At 42.6% G+C, this 21,300-nt stretch overlaps 1 protein-coding gene across 13 annotated transcripts in view; it reads left to right on the forward strand.

The window, feature by feature from the left end:
* The window catches only part of TSPAN4 (tetraspanin 4), a 672,180-nt gene that overhangs the window by 443,219 nt on the left and 207,661 nt on the right, over positions 1 to 21,300 (forward strand). The window lies entirely within an intron of this gene.

Below are 21,300 nucleotides of genomic sequence, written 5' to 3' on the forward strand. Positions count from 1 at the left end.
GGTTCTGGCTGTCCCTCCCCCCACCAATGCTGTCCCTTCCCTTGCCCTTTGGGGCTTGGAAAATATGTGCAGGGGACAGATCCTCCATGTGGCACTGAGTTTGTTCATTGGCTTTATTCAGCTATTACCGAAAACATTCAAGTTAAAAACCTGACTTTTTTAGTTCTCTACCCACCCATTTCCTAAGCCCCAAGGGTGCTTTCCAAGTCTCAGAGGGCTTAAAAAGCATCAGTGGGGGACAGATCCTTCATGTGGTGCTGAGACTATCTGAGTACAGCTGTCCCTTCTGCTTGGGGGATTTTCAGAGGGGAACAAGCTGACAAATAGGGTAATCAGCTTCCAGTTGGTCACTGGAGATCTCCCAGCATCACAGCTGATCTCCAAGCTATGGTGATCAAGTCCCCTGGAGAAAATAGCTCCTTTGGAAGGTAGGCTCTATGGCAGGGGTAGGGAACCTGCGGCTCTCCAGATGTTCAGGAACTACAATTCCCATCAGCCTCTGTCAGCATGGCCAATTGGCCATGCTGGTAGGGGCTGATGGGAATTGTAGTTCCTGAACATCTGGAGAGCCGCAGGTTCCCTACCCCTGCTCTATGGTATTATGCCCACTTGAGATCCTGTCCAAACCATGCCTTCCACAGGATCTGGCTCCAAAATCTCCAGGAATCTTCCAACCGAGAGCTGGCAACTCTACTATCAATAAGAAGGATTGAATACCATCTCTTTATACAGCCCTTCTTTGTTGCAAAGCACCTTTCCTTGGGATGTATTGGCCCACTGAGATTTGGGCAAGTGCTACTGTAGTGTAACCAATAGCTTTCTCCTAAGTGATGTCTCTGAAATAAGTTGCTAAGGTGATATTTGAGACACTAAATATTAGAATTTCCCAAGAGGATTGTGTGTGCGGGGAAGGTTACATATACCATCCTGATTAGGTATCTTTCTGCAAGACATATTTTACTCCATCTGGGATAGATTCCAGACAAAATTACTACTAATAATCCAGTTTTTAATGTAATGGCTCTAATGGAGGGCTTGTGTGTATAAGAGAGAAAGAAAGAAAATGATTTCCTGCCTTTCTGGAGTTGGTTATTGTGACTCTGTGACTTACTTTTGCTTAATGCAGTCTCTCACCAGTTGAGCTCTTCCTGCTCTCAAGAGTAGGTGATAGTACTTGGGGAAAATGGGGCACGGCAGTATAATAGTAATAAGGTGGGCAGCTTTATAAATTTTAAGCTGCATTCAGAAGGGGCAGCTCATTAACTATAGACAGCAAGAAGAAGCACCCCATACCATCTTCCTTTTGGAAGCTTTTAAGAGGAATCAAAGAGGCACACTTTTGTTCAATGGGAAAAAAGCCTCTTATTGTTCAAGACATTGAAATAAAATTTCTTTCAATGATTCTTACTACCTCCCTTCCCCCATATTCTCTCTTATTTGAGAAGTAGATGTCTAAGGCTAAATGTCAGGACATATATTAAGATAAATATCTTCTTCACCTTGCACACCTGCTGCTCTTGAGTAGCAACAGAGGTTCTCATTAAGGTGGTAGTCACTGGGTGGTAGTCACTGGGTGGGAGGGAAAACTTTAAGCCCACATTTCGTATCCTTTGTTCTGTTCCTTTTCCTTTGATCCATCCTGCCTTTGAGCTTTCTGCCCTTTAATTTCCCTGCCTCCTTAAACTCCTTATTTTTCAGATTTCAAGCTCTTTGCTTGTCCTTCACGGTCCTGCTGTCTCTAAAGCCTACATGAGGTTTTAATCCCAACCAAACAAGTGACCTCTTTCCCCAACAGCTCCAGTTACAAGTAGAACTATAAAGTTTCTGTTAACAGTTCTGTTCCTGACTAGCTGGTATGTTTGCACACATTTAATTGCTGACCAAATTAATGATAATTGAGTAGATAATAACTGCAGAGAGTGTGAGAGATTTTATAACCAAAACAGAAAAGTCTGATGGCACTTTCGATAAATTTATTACAGCAGCAGATCTCACTTAATAGGGTGTTACTGTCATTTGGATAGGATACCCATATCCCCAGACTCAGGTCTTTTGGTCACATGAGGGGGTGCTGAACACCCCCCCCCCACATGACCAAATGGTGTGCCCCCCCAGGCCCTGGGGAAAACAGCAGCCAGCTTCCGGGGAAATGGAGGGGTTGGTGCTATGCCCCCCCTGCAGCTGGGATTCTGCCCCTCCAGAGCCTGGGGAGAGCAGGAGCCGAGCCAGCCTCCAGGGATGTGCTTTTAAAAGCACAGAGGCCAAGGGTCTGGGGGGTGCACGGCATGCCCCCCCTCCAGCCTCTGTGCTTTTAAAAGCACGTCCCTGGAGGCTGGCTCGGCTCCTGCTCTCCCCAGGCTCTGGGGAGGGCAGAAACCAGGCTGTAGGGAGCCCGGGGGGGCACCTGTAGGAGTTGTCTCCGGGCACCATCCCCCCCCATATACCTTTGCTGCTTACACATAGTCAAACATTTAACATATACAATCAATATTTATTTATTTATTTGTTGGGTTTATATTCTGCCCTCCCCCGGAGGGCTCAAAACATAATGCTCACAATCTGTAAATACTGTATAGTATAATGAGCAATGTAAATAATTTAAATCAAAACATTAAATAGTTAACATTTACAAAATATACAAACTTAGGCACCTTTCCTTTTTCCATTTCAATCTCCAATGGTAGATGAATTTACCCAGACAAAATTATAAATAAATCAGAAATAATGAAAAATTATAAATAAATCAGAAATAATGAAATAGAGTTCCCACTATAACCTACTAGACCTGCCCACACACCTCCCTTCTCCAAATATACCGTCAGACCAAAATTGCAAAGGAGATGGCTCACTCTGCCCCCAACAGGCTCACAAAGGGCAGCACCCTTATGCCTCTGCTGTGCGTAGTTGCCGCTCCTTAAGTGGCTGCCCAGCTTCACTCTCTCCAGGTGTTGCATATGGGCTGGGGTGGGACTAACAAGCCTTCTCGCTTCAGGCCACAGTTCCACAGGTCTTGCAGGCAAGTCTTCCATGCCAGCAGCAAGATGGACTATTGTTGCAACAGAGATAGGAGAGGGTGGCTCTAGCCTCAGAGGGGAGGCACATCGCTTGGTAAGACACAGGCTGCAGCTGTTAGTTAGGTTAGACTATGGAGAGCAAAGAGGTGAGCTTTTGCTCTAAAGCATGGTGCTTTATATAGGAATATGCCATTTCAGAATATTTTACTATTATTCTAACAGATAGGCTGCTTCTAATGAGGGCTGTTTTTCCCGCACAGGATGCTAGGTTTATATACAGATGATATGGTAGACTGATGTCCAGGAAAATCTGTCGTTCTCATTTTGGATGTAACACTAACTTTTCCTTGCTTTTATAGAGATCCATAGCCCCCTCTTTCAGGCTCTGAGAAATCAGATTCCCCATAGAAATGCTCCATATACTACATTTTAGTTAAGCAGAGTCTACTAATCAAATGTCTGAAAGATGGCCTGAGATAATCCTAGCAGATGCTTTCTTTGTTAAGTAAGGAGCATGCACCAAGCATTTAAATCACAGATCAGGCTCACTGTTTTATGGTTCAATGGTGCATTATGTTCGACTTACGTTTTGTAATTAGAAAGTGGAACAGATGGAAAAATCTCTCGACAAGTTAGGTGCCATTAAAGTAAATTTCTGTTTGTGTGTGTGCAAGCGAGTGTGTATGCATGTACACAGTGCAACACAAGGTTGCAGTCTCAGAGGAAATAGTAGTTACAGTGGTGACTCCTGCCAAAAAATAGCTTTGCTGTTTCCCCTACATAAATGAGTTCTAGCTGCCTATATGTATCTGTCTTTTTATATTATTTTTACATTATATTATTGTAAGTGGCCTCCAACCATGAAAAAAGGCAGGGTATAAATATTTCCATAAATAATCAAATAATTTTAAAAATCTAAATAAGCAACAAAGTTTCAATAGCCTTAAAGTTGATTACAAAAGTTTCCTAATGGCAAAGAGGTATTGCTGCCACTTCCTTCCAAATATCCCTCTAGCCTCTGTTGCCAACAGGTAGTGCCCTCCACACCACCTTTCGAACCTCTCCATCTCAACCATGCCCCCAGCACTTCTTTGTATCTCTCTTCAGCTTGATCTATGGTTCTTGTGGATCTTCACTTTAGGATTTTGGATTCTACTGCTCCATTTCCTCATTCTTTGAGGTGCTTTCTTATTTGTGTAACTGGAACATGAAATAAGTCTTTTTTTTCCTGTAAAAAAACAAGCTTCCAGGCAATTGAACTTCAGCGGCTTGACAGCTGCATGTATGTATGTAGCAAAATGTAAAGTGATGCACATAGGGGCAAAAAATCCAAACTTCACATACACACTACAGGGGTCAGTGCTATCAGTCACAGACTAGGAAAGGGATTTAGGCGTCTTAGTTGATAGTTCCATGGGAATGTCAACTCAATGCATGGCAGCTGTCAAAAAGGCAAACTCTATGCTGGGGATCATTAGAAAAGGAATTGATAATAAAACTGCAAAGATTGTCATGCCCTTATATAAAGCAGTGGTGCGACCGCACTTGGAGTACTGTGTCCAGTTCTGGTCGCCGCATCTCAAAAAGGATATTGAGGAGATAGAAAAAGTGCAGAGAAGGGCAACAAGGATGATTGAGGGACTGGAGCACCTTCCCTATGAGGAGAGGCTGCAGCGTTTGGGACTCTTTAGTTTGGAGAGGAGGCGGCTGAGGGGGGATATGATTGAAGTCTACAAAATTATGCATGGGGTAGAAAATGTTGACAGAGAGAAATTTTTCTCTCTTTCTCACAATACTAGAACCAGGGGGCATTCATTGAAAATGCTGGGGGAACATAAGAACATAAGAACATAAGAACATAAGAACATAAGAACAAGCCAGCTGGATCAGACCAGAGTCCATCTAGTCCAGCTCTCTGCTACTCGCAGTGGCCCACCAGGTGCCTTTGGGAGTTCACATGTAGGATGTGAAAGCAATGGCCTTCTGTGGCTGTTGCTCCCGAGCACCTGGACTGTTAAGGCATTTGCAATCTCAGATCAAAGAGGATCAAGATTGGTAGCCATAAATTGACTTCTCCTCCATAAATCTGTCCAAGCCCCTTTTAAAGTTATCATCAGGGTTATTGGCAGCATATTCCAAACACCAATCACACGTTGCGTGAAGAAGTGTTTCCTTTTATTAGTCCTAATTCTTCCCCCCAGCATTTTCAATGGAAGGGGAAGAATTAGGACTAATAAAAGGAAACACTTCTTCACGCAACGTGTGATTGGTGTTTGGAATATGCTGCCACAGGAGGTGGTGATGGCCACTAACCTGGATAGCTTTAAAAGGGGCTTGGACAGATTGATGGAGGAGAAGTCGATTTATGGCTACCAATCTTGATCCTCTTTGATCTGAGATTGCAAATGCCTTAACAGACCAGGTGATCGGGAGCAACAGCCACAGAAGGCATCCTACATGTGAGCTCCCAAAGACACCTGGTGGGCCACTGCGAGTAGCAGAGAGCTGGACTAGATGGACTTTGGTCTGATCCAGCTGGCTTGTTCTTATGTTCTTATGTTCTTATGTTGGAATCAAACTGCAGTCTTATCATTCTTGCTCTAAATGCTGTGGAGTGTGGTACAATTTGGTTAGACAGTAAGCTGTCTATTGAGCCAGCAGTCATTAAGTGCTTCTTTCTGAATTCCAGGACAACAGTGACTTATGTATATAGGCCTGTAACTACTATTTCTTCTGAGACTGCAACCTTATGTTACACTGTGAGGAGATACAGAAGGGCAGCAATGTTCTGGACTATAAAGAGATGTTTTATAGGTTTTAAAAGGAAATAATTCATATCAAAACAATGAACTAGGAGAAAGCAAACCAATAAACTGGTTGTGGTGGGTTTTCCAGGCAGTGTGGCCGTGGTCTGGTAGATCTTGTTCCTAACGTTTCACCTGCATCTGTGCCTGGCATCTTCAGAGGTGTATCCCAGAGAGAAGTCTGTTACACACTGTGTCTAAACTTTTAGAGTATCAGGGGTGAAAGGAAGGGACTCTGTACATGTTCAGAGGTAGTTTATTATTTCATTCATTTCAGGACTGAATGACAGTACTGTGAACATTAATAATCTGCTGTACACATAGAAATAGTTATAATTTCCCAACATTTGCACTGGCCCATTACGCATGGAACACTTAACTTAGAACTCTTCTCTGCACAGTGGGCTTGCAGAGGGCTCTCCTTGTGTTCCTTTGTTTACATGTGAGGAGGCACTCTTGTCCTTTCCCTAGAGGTTTTCTGCAGAGAGCTGTCCAGGCCTAGTTCTCTCAATTCTGTCCATCAAGTGATTAAAGGCACAGATCTCATTACACTCAGTAGTCAAGATTGTTGACTTACCCCTTTAAGGTGCACTTCTGTTGATACTTCTATTCCAAAAGTAATCCCACTCCCGGCATGAAAGGGGTACGCAGGACCACAGGCTGCTAAAGAAAGAGATCATCCTAGAACAGATATTCTCTCTCCCTCCCCTCCCCTCCCCTCCCCTCCCTCAACACTTCCTGCTGGTGGTGGTGGAGATCAGAGACTTGTTGTTTCCAAGCTCTCTTTATATTGGTTCTGAGAGAATTAGTTCGAGAGAATTAGAGGCTGGTGTTGCGTGAGTGAGCTTCTTCTCTGTTACTTGAAGCAGCTGGCAACATGGAGTGGGGGACAAGGAGGAAGGTGTGCAAAGCCACACAAGCAAGAAGGAAGGCTTCTTATGGGCGGAGGGAAGACCTCTGGGGCAAAGCTGTCCTCCTTGGCAAATCTCCTTGCTCTGGCTATGAAGCAAAGTAAAAGTCATGTAAAAGTGGTCTTGATTGTTGCAGATAGAATGGAAAGTGAAAACGGCTCCAGAAAATAGGTTATTGATCACTGTGTCTTTCAAGCATCTCAAAGGAAATGAGTAAGTTATTGCTCAATTTTTCAGCAATTATTTTTCACCAAATATTTTTTTCTCCAAATTATTGCTGGTCAATTGCACCCTCCTCCCAATAATTTTAATAATAAAGTGTTGGTACAGATATACTTAATAAATTGGTGTGGAAGGACAGTCTCAGTCATGAGACATAGAAGGAAGGTTAATCAACACATTACCTCATAATGCTCAGAACCAAAGACTGCACTGTGACTCAGGCCTGTTGTTCATAAAGTGTCTGGTGCACAGCAGGGGCAAATGTCTGCTGCAGCAAGATTTCTTGTATGGATGTATTTCCCTGAGCCCTGCTTTCAGTTTCCATTCTCCCCTCACCAAGTGATACCACTTTAAGTGCGACTTTAATTTCCTTCACTGCCAAAGTGGGGAAATTTGCCAGTGAGCACAACTTTCCCTGGACATATTCCCTCTAACAATTCTAGGATATGGTTCCCTTCTTCAGTAGAATGTGGTCCAAAAAATTGCTTTGCGTCTTTCTTTCTTTCTTTTTTTTTTGGGGGGGGGAGTTATTTTTGGAGAGGGGCTGCAATATCAGTATAACTGCAATCACAGGCATACTGATATAACTGCAATTTAAAAGGCTTTAACAAAGCCCTTTATCTTGCAACTACTGAGTGTAGTGAGATCTGTGCCTTTAAGAGGGAGTTGGTGGGCAGAGTTAAAAGAACCAGGAAAAGCAGAGGCCTGCTGCAACTTCAACAAGCAAACTGCAAGGCAGGCAGTGAATGCCTCCTCGTGTGTAAATAGAGAAATGGCGGGGAGACCACACGTCAGCACTACTGTGCAGCTAAGAGCCCCAAGATAAGTGTTCCATGCATAATGTGTCTGTGTTATGGATTAATACCATTTGCATTAATAAAATGTCTCCTTGCTAACAGTTTGAGCGTGTGGCAGCAATAAAAAATTATATAAGATATGCATGCTTGCTACTTATTAATTTTTCAGAATTCTACTTCCTTCTAGACTAATAAAAATTAAAAAGCAAATAATTTTATCTTTGCATTTTAAAAAATGTATTTAAAAGCTATTGGGGAGGGTTATGTTTACATCATACAGTTAATCCTTTCCCCTTTGCTCTAAATTGTGCCTCACTCTGCACTCTTTCTGGAGGGCTACAATTGTGTGCTTGCCATAGTAAAGAATGGTTCTATTTCTGCAGAGAGAAAACTATGGGTTTAAGGGGTGAGGTGAATCAGATGATAAACTTCGCCTTTCTCAGGTGCTTTTAAAGGTATTGTACTGCTTGTACTTTGGTTTGTAAAATTATCCCCTTGGTGGCCTGACAGAAGGCTTGCCTAGGTAGAAGAAAGGATAGTAGGCTAGATGAATCATTACGTCAATCAGTGAGTAAATGGTGTTCCTCAGGCATTGCAGCAGTGGCGTAGGAGGTTAAGAGCTCGTGTATCTAATCTGGAGGAACCGGGTTTGATTCTCCGCTCTGCCGCCTGAGCTGTGGAGGCTTATCTGGGGAATTCAGATTAGCCTGTACACTCCCACACATGCCAGCTGGGTGACCTTGGGCTAGTAACAGCTTCTCGGAGCTCTCTCAGCCCCACCTACCTCACAGGGTGTTTGTTGTGAGGGGGGAAGGGCAAGGAGATTGTAAGCCCCTTTGAGTCTTCTGCAGGAGAGAAAGGGGGGATATAAATCCAAACTCTTCTTCTTATAAGCCATGTATGAGGGCTAAGGTTTCTGTATTGGAGAGTAGAAGCCAAGATAAAAGCTAGTGCTACCTGCTTTGTTGTTTTTCAGTTACTTGCCTCTGAATCTTTTTTTAAAAAGTTAGAAAAAATGCCATTCTAATTATTCCATTTGGCTACTTTGTAAATACACACAATGGGTTTATTTGATTTCATTTATTTTCAGTTATCACAGTTATCCTACCCTCTCCCCAGAGACCTCAGGGTGGTACAGAGTGAGGCTCTACAGTTCTCTGAACGTTCCTCATAGATGGTGGTGTGAGTGTTTCAGTTCAATGGCAGCAATGTCATCTTGTAATGTATAAAGACAGCCATAGAGTTGGAAGAGCCCCCAAGGGCCATCAAGTCCAACCCCCTGCAACACAAGAACACATAATCAAAGCACTCCCGAGAGATGGCCATCCAGCCTCTCTTCCAAAGGAGGACACTCCACCATACTCTGACGCAGTGCATGTCAAACAACCCTGATTGTCAGAAAGTTTTTCCTGATGTTTAGGTGGAATCTCTTTTCCTTCACCTTGAACCCATTACTCCAGGTCCTAGTCTCTGGACCAGCAGAAAACAAGTTTGCTCCCTCACCAACCCATTACTCCTGGTCCTAGTCTCTGGACCAGCAGAAAACAAGTTTGCTCCCTCACCAACATGACACCCCTTCAAATATCTAAACATGGCTATCATGCCACTTCTTAAACTTCTCTTCACCAAACTAAACATACCCAGCTCCCTAAATCTTTCCTGATAGGGCATGGATTCCAGAACTTTTACCATTTTGGTTGCCCTCCTCTGGACCTGTTCCAGTTTGTCAATATCCTTCTTGAATTGTGGTGCCCAGAACTGTACACAATATTCCAGGTGAGGTCTAACCAATGCAGAATAGAGAGGTACAATTACATCCCTTGAGCTGGACAGGGGTGTACCTGCCAGAGAGACATGGGGGCCACCTATCTGGTCCCCGGGGTCACCCATCTGGTCACATGTCCCTGCGGGCCACCCATCTGGTCACATGGGGTGCAAATTCCCCCCCCCACACACACACACACAATGAAGCCGGCCACAGGCTCGCCGGGCACCCCTCGGCTCGGCCTCACAAGAGGAAGAGGCCCAGCAGGGAAGACAAGGAGGCAGAGGTGCTGGGCCGCCACTGATGGAGATTGAGCCAGGGCCAGGCAGGCGGCAGCAGCTGGCAGGCTCATAGAGGCGTGCTGCAACCTCCATCAGTTCCCTGCCTCATCTTCCCTGCTGGCCCCACAAGGGAAGACAAGGTAGTGAAGTGGCAGGCCACCGCAGATGGAGGTTGAGCTGGGGGGGGGGGGGCGGCTATTGATACAGTCCAGAATCACATTGGCTTTCTTGGCCACTGCATCACACTGCTGACTCCTGTTCAGTTTGTGGTCTACTAAGGCTCCCAGATCCCTTTCACATGTACTGTTGTCAAGCCAGGTGTCACCCATCCTATATCTATATCTTTGCATTTCATTTTTTTCTGCCTAAGTGTAGTATCTTACATTTATCTCTGTTGAAATTCAGAGTTTGAACTTGGGTCTGTTCAGTCCAAACTTAGCAAACCATCCAGTGGTTTGCTAGATAAGTTGTGATGGGTTAAGACATTGATTAAAAACTAGGGCTCTGGTGAGGATCTGGAAGCTCCTGTGAAGTCAGGGCTAAGTCACATGACCTGTTTTGGCCAGTTAGTTGCTTTTCTAGTTCTTATACAACTGACTTGTTGACTTGCTTTTCTTTCCTTTGACCATATGGAAGTTCTCAGGTTGAATCTTTGTTTGACATCTATCTGTTCCTAGATCTAGGACTTTCCATAAACGGGGAATGCCTACAGCATATGGTTTGAAGATGTCTGTGCATAGTTTCATTTTCATATAATCTTAGCATGAAGCACAATGGCATCTTGACAGTCTTTCTTTTACTTTGTGCTATTAATGGTATTATTGCCATGGGGGCAGCTGGCAGAACATTTATACTGTTAGGTGTCATATTAAAGGGTTATATTGCTGCAGTCTTCTTGTAAAATCGGAACCATAGGACATGATTGTATTGATGGTTGACATCAAGCCATCTAGGCAAAGAGTTTCAAATTTTCTAAGAAACCTATGTGAATGTCTGGGTTTGATCTTCCTTTCAAAGTGAATAAAGCTCAGTTTTCAAAATGGCAGCTTTGTACCAGTGGAAGGGCTTGAAGAACAGACCTTTATTGAATTATCTGTCCTGCCACTGTTTGAGATTCTTTGTCCTTGTAGCTATATCCACATGAAGATGTTTTTGGGCAACGTAATCAAAGCACCTTGCAATACCACTTTTGCATGGACTCATATGGAGTTGGCTTGACTGTGTGAAAAAGCAGTGCTCTGAACCTCATTAATTCATTAAAGTCTCCTGCAAGCCACAAGCAACCGTGGCAATGCTCGAGAATCAATGCCTATGTGGGCTTCCTCTGCCAAGATTCATTTTCTCAGTTCCAGTTCAGGCAAAGTATAATGTTGTTCTAGTCTTAAGGGGAAAGTTATATAATTAATCTTCAGGTTTATTTCCCTACCTCCATTCCTTGTGACACACTAAGTTTCTCATGAAGGCAAGCTGTTTATAATTGGGTAAGAACCCAAGGTGTAAAAGCCATTTCTCCTGAGAATTCAGCTGCTAAAACCCTGAAAGGCGAATGTGTTTGTATAATTAGGCCACCCATTCGGACCCTCTGTGACCTAAAGGGACGCAAGGCTTCTCTGATTTTAGTACTCTCCTATCCTCTGCCTTCTTAATTGGATACTTCCTTATTGCTGTGATTAATAATAAGGCCCAGAGGCAAACGTGTCCTTCTGCCTGCTGATAAGTAATCTTCTTAAGTAATCCTGCTGACAGGATTGCTGCCCACAGGATCAATTGCAGATGTGTGTAGCTTTCTCCCAAGGGGAGGTGCTGATGAATAACAATGGGGTGGGGGGAATGGTAGGGCTTCCCTGAAGAAAATGTTTCAGAGATTTGCAAATGGGTTTCTAATAGTGCAGTGTATATTTAGACATGAGTTGAGGTGAAATAAGTGAGTCTGAGAAAGGTTAAGTTTAGTGATACTGTTGAAGTGAAGTCTGAAGGCAGTCTTGAATGCTGGTTGAATATTAGCGGTCAATGTGAAAGCAAATTTCTCTGTGAAACACAAGAATTAGGGGGGAAGTATCAAAAGGCCACAGGAGCCTTCTGTGCTTTGGCAGTACAGGCATAAAGGTATAAAAATGTCATAACAGGCTGCCCTGAAAAACCGTTTCACTAATATCTACAATATGCAAATATGTACTATTAATTGCTTTTGCTGATATCAAGGTTTTAACTCACCTTAATTAAGAAAGGGGGCATCCATTTCCCCATCCAATCAAACATGTTTCTTTTTAACCTTGTATCCTTCATCCAGTTGTTCCAAACTTGCATGCCATGGTGCTGGTTTTAACCTTTGTCCGTCTTCCAAGCCAGCTCTAGAGACTCTGTTTCCTCCTCTCCAGCTGTTCTGCCTCTCCAGCTGTATCCTCCACTTGCTGCTTTTCTCCCGCACCATCATTCACTATGGCTATGATTAAATGTTACTGCAAAGGGTTTGTTTGGTGAGGGATGTGCAGGTCAATTATTTGGTGCACTAGTCTGGTTCCATACAACTGTGTGGTATGTTCCCAGACCCACCCTGTTGTGTAGAAATATGTTAGGCCTGTGGGTTTTTCTATCCACATCAGAATCCACACTGGGAACTTTACACTCCAAGATGCTGTTCTTTCTGTGAAGCACAAGTTGATTATTTTTATTTATTTATTTATTTATTATTAATTTTATATTCCGCCCTCCCCCAAAGGGCTCTGGGTGGTGCACAACATGGAATACAAGAAGACAAATAAAGCACATAAACAATTACAGATTATAATAATATAGGCTCCATCAACCATAGAATATTAAAACCCATTAAAATACAGTGTTCAGTACAAAATTGGTAGTGTCCAACATTAAAACCCTCATAAAAACCCTCCCAAGATTAGATTACCTTTCACTTATCTGTGAGAATCCTGCTTCACTATAGGATCAATCTTACTTCATTTAACTCTTTTTTCCTAAGCTGGACACCTAGATCATTGTTCCTAGGGTGGCCAACTTCCAGGTAGTGGTTTGAGATCTCCTGGCAGAGATCTGTACACCTGGAGAAAATGACTATTTTGGAATATGGACTCTATAGCATTCTACCCCATTGAAGTCCCTCCCCTTCCCAAACCCTGCCTTCCGCGGGCACCACTGCCAAAATCCCCCAGTATTTTCAACCTAGAGCTGGCAATCCTATTCTTCTATATAACATTGTAATATGTTTGTTCATACAAAATGATTTTCTTCAAGTACCTGTTGCACCTTGAACCTATAACTTCAGCAGAAATAAGAATGCCCTGTAGCCACTGTAACTAACCCAAGCTTTAGTACTGAGTAAAGAATTTGACAAAACTGATGGGCCTTTTAGCTTATTATACTGGGAATGAGTTAGAAGCATGTGAACAATAATATTGAATGTTTAGAAAGCCAGTATTCTTATGGTACGATCAGAGAACAAGTATAAAGTTGGATGTATTGAATGAAAATAAAACTTAATCTTAGCAACATTTTATGTAGAAGGATCTTCTGGGAATTAATAGGTTGACTTGAGCATTTGGCAACTCTCAGTTCCTTCCCAGTCCTGGCAAATGGCATTTGTGGAAGCCTGCAATAAGACTTGTCACAATTTTAAACAAGAAGGTAAGTATAGTATTAATTTGCCTGTGCATGACTGGCTGGAGAATATGTTTAATCTGCCAGTGCAATATCATAATTGGTTTACTGTAAACCCAGGTTGCTCAACTTTGTAGCCATGTTGTGCTTCTTCCTGATGACTGGTTCTCTGATCTGACTACTTAGGTTGAATTAGCCTAAGGCAAGTGTACTATCATTTGATTTTTTTTTCTTTTTAAAGACTGTGTGGTATTCCCAATTAAACAGATGGATGATCTTCATTCACTACTCACATTCAGTTGCAGAACATTAAAACTGTTGCTTTTCTTGAACTTCAGTCTGAGTTGGATTACAGAAAACAGCCTGGACACTAAACATACAAACTAATAAAGGACAAATGATTGGACTGTATAATTATGTGTCAAGAAGTTACATGCATTTTTGAACATGATTTCTTGTGCGAATAGAAATGTTTGCACTCTGAACCCAAACAAGATGGATTGTCCAATGGATCTTTGGGAATCTTTGGGGCTTATTGGAAGTGAGAGTGATAAATAAGGATAGATATTTGAAATGAGAAGGCTGGGCTCATATAGAGTAGGATTTCTACCAGAAAAATATGGAGCAGATGCTGTGTATAGACAGGAGATTTTTCACTGAAGCAAGTTCCTTGGTGGGAGGAAAGGAGAGATGGAATCTAATTAAACGAGGCACAGGAAAGGAACATAAAACTCTAATTAAATGGAATCATTTACTGCAATTTGATTTGAAATCAAGGTATTGGCAACTGCTGATTGGTGTATTTTTTTCTTCTATTTTAAAAGGTCCTGAACTTCTCATAGTTTACCGGTATCATTAGCAGTTCTCTCAGATATGTTTTCCCTGTCACTCTATAATGAACACTGAACTAGATTGACATTAAACCAGTCAATGAGTGATTGCTTTTAAAACTGTGACTGTTTTTAAAACTGTGTATGCTAGAGCTTCCACTATTACTTTTTGCTGTTAGTAAGTTTGGCAAACTGGTGAGAGGTAAATATAGATACTATATCCAGTTGATGTCTTTTGGAAATAAAGTGTATCACTTAGAAAGTTTCATTGCTCACATGTGGCCTTTTTGCAATCGTGACACAGATAAGCTCAGATTTGCCGCTCACTGCGTGGAACCATTCACTACATATAAGCATTTGTTTTCCTAGGACTGTGTTTGTTTTTTACTATTGCACCCATAAACATACTTTGGATAAAAACTGCTGTAAAGTGGACGGCTCTGGAGATGGCACTGTGGTCAAGTTCTGGGACTGAGAATTATTCAGGTTTAACGTAGTCGTTGATATTAGCACAGATGTGGGCATGGAGGTTTATGGCACAAAGTCAACATTAAAAGTAAATAATCAAACTCCAGTAATAAGGCTTAGGGCTGGCTGTTCCCAGTCCCTGCTACCACAACTGCTGTGGGCAGGAGAATAATCTTTTTAAAAATCACTGTGACATCACTTCTTGGAAAAAACCCAGAAGTTACCTCAGTCCTCAATAGGAATTTGACTGGAAACTCCAGTCAAATTACCAAGTTTCTGGCAATTTTGAAAGAGGCTTCGTGTCACTTCCAGATTTTTCTCAGAAGTGATGACAGGCTGTTACAGATGATGTGCTTCCCCCAGTTCTTCTACTGCTTGCCAGATTGTGCTGGGCTATGTCTGGCAACCCTAAGAATTTAAGAAGAGCCCTGTGGGATCAGACCAGCATCCATCTACTCCAGCATCCTGTTTCATACCAGGACTGACCATGGCAGCACCAATGACAGGAGTGTGTGTATATGTGTGGAAAGGGAAGAGAGAATATCAGTTCTAGGACATGGTGTGGCCCATGGAATTGCCTTGTCTCTTTCATTTGTGGGGGATTATTTTTGGAAAGGGGATGCAATATCGATATCACTGCAATAATAGCAATATAGATATAGCAGCAAATCTAAAGGGCTTTAGCAAAGCCAGCAATCTTGAGACTGTGTGCTTTTAAGAGTGAGTTGATAGGTGAAGTTAAGAGAACCAGGAAAAGCAGACACGGGAAAGTTTAGCAGGCAAGCTGTGCAGTAGGCAGTGGAGTGCTTCCTCATGTGTAAGTGGAGAAATGTGAGGAGACCCCCACCACAATCCCACTGGTCAGTGAAGATGCCCAAGATAAGCATTCCGTGCATAATGTCTAGATCAACTATACAAACACTTGGACCTCTCCAGTGAGGCACACAATTGTTCTTACTGCCTATTGTTTCCACCAGGCTAACTCTTATAAGTCATAGAATGCATTAGGGATGTTGAATATACACTTTTAAAATTATTTTTGATTTTATATACTGTTATTGTGAGCCTTTTTTGCTTGCCCTTTTCCTTGTGGTGCATACAATTCTTTCTGCCCGTTTAGACAATCTTTATGCAATTTATACATAACTGATATAAAATGTCATAATTTGAATTGGAAAAAAATGTGTGAGGGAACAGATCATGGCACTGAAATATAAGCAGTAAATCTGAGGGAAATTTTCTAGTCTGGAAATTCCCTTGGGCAAGCTTGGAAACAAAGGAAAGGTGTCTTTCTTTAGTTCTTGGAATGCCTCTTGGATCCTTCTTTCTATACAGCTTGAGCCTCTGGGCAAAGGTCTTTCCCCTCACAGTATTGAAGCAGGTCCTGATGAATGCCTTTGAAACAAAGGCAGCTTTGTAGCTGATCCAGAGAAGTGTTTTGAAATATATTTCTTCTAGGTTATAAGTCTGCTTGATAACAAAACATTATAGAAGGTAGCTGAAGAACGCCATCTTTGTTTATGAAGATTGCTGTGGTTGGCCTTTTAGAAGCACATTAGCATCAGATTCCTCAAAATTATATAGTCGTGTGAAATGGTATAGTTTTGAAGTACGCACAAGAAAGCCAAAGATAAACCCTGTAATATTACTGACGTGAATGGGAAAGTCAATCCTATGATCATGGCAACATTCACTGGGAATCAGCATGGTGTAGTGGTTAAGAGCAGGTGGATTCTAATGTGAAGAACTGGGTTTGATTCCCCACTCCTCCACCTGAGTGGCAGAGACTTATCTGGTGAACCAGATGTGTTTCCGCACTCCTACATTTCTGCTGGGTGACCTTGGACTAGCCACAGTTCTTCGGAACTCTCTCAGCCCCACCTACCTCACAAGGTGTCTGCTGAGGGGAGAGGAAGAGAAAGGAGCTTGTAGGCCACCTTGAATCTCTTTACAGGAAAGAAAGGTAGGGCTTAAATCCAAACTCCTCTTCTTCTCCTTGTCTGTCCGTGTGGCAATTAAGTAAAATTGTGCATATATGTGGCTTTTTGTCACAATCATACACATCTCAATCCCCTCTCACTTCTTGTACAGACACTCACAGTTAAAATCTAACTCCAGCTACCCATGAGACACAAATACAGATGCAAGATTAACTGGAATTTTCCCCTCCACTAATCAGGATTATAATTTTAGATTAAACCCTAGTTTAGGATCCTGCTGTAATGGACCACACTGGTATAACATGGGAAGATGAGTCCCCATTGGAGGGGGACAACCTGTCTCTAAACCCCACCTTGCCAGACCCTCCTTGTAAGTTCAGTGTCTCAAGGCCTCCCCCCAGAGACCCTGAATTAACACTGGTGCAACCATCTGAGCCAGCAGGGCTCTCAAGACATGAGGTTCTAATATGGACCCGGCCACTGCCAGACACACTATGGTCTCCTGAAGGACCCCAGGAGCTGAGAAGGCGAAAGGCGAAGGCTGAGGCTTGCACCAGGGCACATAAGTGTGTGCTTAGCAACCCTCTACTAAGAGAATACCAAAAGAAACCAGTTAGTCATTGCAGTATCTGATTGTCCACTACTCATTATGAGCAAAGGAGCTGACTCAGCTTGTAAAGAAGAACATGAAGTGGGACCAGCCTCACATGCAGGGAAATGCCCTTTATAAGGCTGCAGTGAGGCTAGAGCTGGTATGAGATCAGTGTGTCTGCAATTTTATTGATGGCACCACCAGCTGCCTGGTCTGCTTGTGCTCAAGTCAAGGCATCATTATCTGGCCCTTGGTCTGCTTTTGGACCCTGCCTTTGGAATATGTTCTCTGATCCTGAACTGACACCTTGGGCTGCCTTTTGGCCTTGCGTTATCTGACCTTAGACTTTGATGTTGGGCTTTGACCTGAGAATCCCTTCTGTGAGACTTGATCGTTGCTTGGACTTGCCTCCCACCTGGTGGCCTGGTCACCTGATTAGTTTTGGGAAAGCTAACTCCAGTTAACCTGTGTTCCTGTATTCTCATGTCACAAGTGGCTAGGGGGGTAGGTAAGATTTACTGTGTAAGGCCAAAGGCCATAACAATGTAACAAAAGTAACTTCCTAAGCTATAATAAATGTAACAGTAACAGCAAGGTTTAAAACAGTTTTAAAATTGTCAGGACCAGAACTTTACATAGATTACAGCAGATTAAACATCAGTACAAGAGTTTGGCACACATTTTCTTGGCTGTCAGTGCAAACAGTGACATCATATAAATGACATAATGATCCTCATCAGATAAAAAAATAAATAATTTTGTCTGCCACTGAATACAGGGCTAGTCCCACTGCAAGAAAGTTGGCCCTGAGTTAAAGTCACAAGACAGGACATAATGAGGAATGTGCTCCAATACCAGGGCTCCAGAGATACATATTTATCAACTGGTGTATGCTGATAAGGAGTTGCTAACAGGGCAGTTGTTGTAATTTGAAATCTCAGGGCTCTAAAGGCTTCTCTACATTTGTAGAAGCTGATGCTGGACAAACTCTAGTGAAATCCTGTTTTAGCAGGTTAAACCGTGGGGAAAATCTAGAATTAATAACGATATCCCCATGTAAGGCAGAATCTATATCTGGTCCCGCGTTTTATACCAATCCAGAGGAAAGCCCTGGGAATCAACAGCCATTGGGTAACAGCAAAAAAGCCTGTGATAACTAGCAACCCAAAATCTTATGCGTCCTGAAAATGCTATTGGAGAGACTAATACATCTTAAAAAGAAAATCAGAGGTCATACTTTCAAGACTGAAGTGAGAGACCTACAGCGATATACTGTCCAAAGCTGCCTTCTGTTCACTGGTTAAAACCTCTTGTTGCTTCCTTAGAGAGACAAGAGCTTAGGAGCCTGCAGCATCGTCTGCTTAAATCGGCTTAGCATACATACAGATTTGGCTTACAGCTCTCTGTCTCTAACAGAAACCTAACCATTTAATTGGGCTGTTATCACTTTTATTTTTGGTTATTCTTTTCATTCTTTGGGGGTATTGACTCCCAATTCATAACAGTTATACTTGGACCTTTGGTACCTCTGCCAACCATTTTGATTCCATGCTTTATGAACTTTTTTTCAAAAGTTCAGCAAGCCCTTAGAGGACAGAGTATCTGTAATGGAGTTATATTTCTAAAAAGCAGCATTTTTTTCTTATAAGTGTGAGATATATCTCATCCCTGAATAACTGATTACAAGTCTTTCCTGTTTCAGTTTAGAAAGTATGATACGTGTGGAAAGAGAGATCAACAATATCATTCAGCACTGGTTAATGGTAGACTGTCCTTTCAAGGATGTTTGTTCTACATGCGAAGACATTTTGTTGCCAGAAATACCAAATGAGGTGCTTTCTTAATCTGGAGAACCAGATTAGATTCCTCAGAAAAAACCTTCAGGTGACCTTGGGCTTGTCACAGTTCTCTCGGAATTCTCTCAGCCTCATCTACCTCACAAGGGAAGGTGATTGTAAGCTTCTTTGAGACTCCTTTCAGTAGACAAAAGTGGGCTATAAAAACCAACTCTTCTTTCTCCTAAGATGTGTGCTTCAGTTTGGGGATGTTCTATTTCCAGTTCAGCGGTTGTATTCCAAGGGCATTTTTGCCCACCATCTCAGACATTATTAAAAACCACTCAGATATAAATAAACCTCATTGAGCCAAGATTTCCTGGTTCGTCTAACAGTGTGCCCTACTTCCACTTCTAAAAGCAGCTGTCCTTTCTCTTTTTAATTAAAATTTTCTCAATTCTTCCCCTTGTAGATTTTATTTCATTTCTATACCACAGGGCTCCAGTTTCTACGCTTATGAAGAAAGGGAGTCTTATTAGTTGATGCTTAGTGAATCCCAGTGGCCTGAACAGCATAACTCTTTAATATGACAAAATCTGTATTCTGCAGCAGTTACCCAAAAACATGTGTTTTACCAAAACACATCACTTATTTGCTTCAAATAGGAGGTCTAAGCTGAGAGTATATGTCACATTTTGGTTTGATAGAGATGCACAAAAAACAACTTTGAAAGCTTTATCAAATAACCAAAAAACTGAGACTCTCCTGCTCTCCTCTCCTCTTCTCCCCACCCCCACCCCCTCTAATTGGCTCTGCTTAGTGCAACATTTCCCAGTGGCTACACCACTGTGTGGCTTGTATGCTTGTCTTCTGCTTTCCCTTTTAAATTAGTTTACTGTCACCGTCCCCTATTGCATTGTTCAGCCTCTGTCCCCCTCTGCATTGCCTTATTAATTGGCAAATGAAGGGAGGAGGCAGAAAACAGTTTTGCTGCATCAGAAACTGTTGCTTTAATAGGATTTGCTATCACCCTGAAGTTCACCCCAACGACCTACTGAGGAGAAAAAGTAGGAGGATAGAGCCAGCTACCGATGAGCTGAGCATGAAAGCATGCATCCTAGCGTGCTATGCTCCACTTTCTATACCTCTAGAGTTCCCAATCTCCAGGTGTCAATCTCTCACTATTACAGCTGCTCTACAGATGATCAATATTAGTTTCCTTCCCTCCTCAGGATCTACTCTCAAAATCTCCAATCCAGAGCTGGCAACCCTGTACACCTCACTCCCTCTGCACTTGCTCAGGACCAAGCCTCTCAGAGCTGGGACAACCATTTGTCATATCCTAGATATGGAAGATCCTCCTCTGTCCCATGGTTTGGACCACCATTCCTTGCTCGCAGATATCCCTGATTAGTTATAGCAGATCTTCATCTATACTCTCCTTCATTTGCCACTCAGGCCAGACTTGCTATGTTGACTCACCCCAATGCGGAACAACCCCTTTCAGTGCACTACAGAGAAGGTCTTCAATTGGATGATGATGTCTTTGTTGTTCCTCCCTTTCCCCCTCTGAGGAGTGAATCTTTGCACCTGGTACTGGAGCACCCACCCTTGCCTAGGGCACCTGAATTGAAAGAGCCTTAGATACATTTCACCCCACTGTTTGGATATTTCCCATACTTTCAACATCCACATACATGGAAGTATTGGGATACTTTTAGTAATCATCATCATTCTCATACTACATCAGTGTCACAGCTTCTCGACATGCTCTTGCTTGGTTCCACAAGACCACTGGCATTCTCCAGAACCAAGGAAGAGGCATTGGGATTGGCGCTTGTCAAAAAGACCACTGCACTGATCATGGACACCTTCCCTCCCCAAGCACTGTTGCACTGCTTCCCCAAGAAACACTTTTCAGCATAGATCAAGACCTTTAACCCTCTTATGTCACCTGTGCATTCTCTTCGAGCTGAGTCTGTTACTCCTGTGCCTGAACATGAATTCAACATGAGTCAGCAGCGTGATGACATAGCCAATGCAATTCTGGAATGCATCAATAACAGTATAGTGTCTAGATTGAGGGAAGTAATTGTACCACTCTACTCTGCATTGGTTTGATAGAGTACTGTGTGCAGTTCTGGGCACTGCAATTTAAGAAGGATATTGACTTGCTGGAACATATCCAGAGGGCAACCAAAATGGTAAAAGGTCTGGAATCCAGCAAAAATCAGGCTCAGGGTAGCCTTCATATGTTGCTTCAACACATTGAAATATTATAAACCATAT

The sequence above is a fragment of the Sphaerodactylus townsendi genome, linkage group LG02 (genome assembly GCF_021028975.2).
Source record: "Sphaerodactylus townsendi isolate TG3544 linkage group LG02, MPM_Stown_v2.3, whole genome shotgun sequence".
Lineage (NCBI taxonomy): Eukaryota > Metazoa > Chordata > Lepidosauria > Squamata > Sphaerodactylidae > Sphaerodactylus > Sphaerodactylus townsendi.